General features: G+C 35.7%; 1 pseudogene; it reads left to right on the forward strand.

The window, feature by feature from the left end:
- The first annotated feature begins 293 nt into the window (after positions 1–293).
- Positions 294–1,001, forward strand: LOC105461878 (annotated as a pseudogene).
- Positions 1,002–1,004: the final 3 nt, after the last annotated feature.

Raw genomic sequence — 1,004 nt, forward strand, 5'->3', positions numbered from 1 at the left:
TGCTCTTCCGATCTTTTGTATATTATATTATGTATATTTTATTAATATTATATTTTTATATTTATATTATTTCTCTTGATTACATTTTATAAATATTATTATACGGTATTATATTACTGGAAGGAGAATTGCCTATACCTTTCTCTCTCGCGCAGATGTTGGCTTCAGCACTTTATTCTCCTTCCAGTAATATACGTTCTAAGGGTATTATACGCTAATTTTCTGACATAACATTAAAAAATTAATGTGCATTTTTTGTTAAATTAATCATAATAATGTAATTAACTTGCAAGGTATACCTCGACCATACGATTCATCAGTTGGTATGAAGGTGAGCCTTGGATTGAAGGAACGCCAGCTTATAAAGATATGCAATTTACGCGTAAAATGCATTTAATGATACAATCAAAGTTGGGCAAGCTTGATTACGAGCAAATCGACAACGAGTCCAAAATCGCGGAGCCGTGGTGTCCGGATCGTGAGTTGTTTTTACAGGATTTCGCTGCGGCGTGTCCACTTGAAAAAGACGGACAACTTCCTATCGTCCTGATTGACAAGTCACCATACAAGCCGAAAGGTGTTAATAACGCGGACATGGCAGGCGTACAATTCGGTTTCATAAGTTTAGTTTTGCTTTGTCCGCAATTGATTGGAGTGCATAACACAACCGATGAAAACGTCGAGGTTTTTTGCCATATGTAGAGATGTTACGGATATTATCTCGGAATGGAAGATAGGTATATATTTTTTAGCGTTAGTAAAAATTGTAGGCGTTTAGAATGCCCTTTCTAAAATTTTTATATTCGTATAATTTTCTCAGGTACAACTTCTGTCGCGGCAGTCTTGAGGAAATAAAGCAGCGCACTCGAGATTTTTATCAATATTGGCTATTGCCTAATCTTAAGAAAGTTACTCCCGAATGGGAGCATATGACAAGATGTTTCATCGAATCATTGAATTACTATTCCTTGCTGTACATGCCTTACAAAATGATGGCATTACTC

The sequence above is a fragment of the Wasmannia auropunctata genome, unplaced genomic scaffold, assembly GCF_000956235.1.
Source record: "Wasmannia auropunctata unplaced genomic scaffold, wasmannia.A_1.0 LD276048.1, whole genome shotgun sequence".
In the NCBI taxonomy this organism is placed as follows: domain Eukaryota; kingdom Metazoa; phylum Arthropoda; class Insecta; order Hymenoptera; family Formicidae; genus Wasmannia; species Wasmannia auropunctata.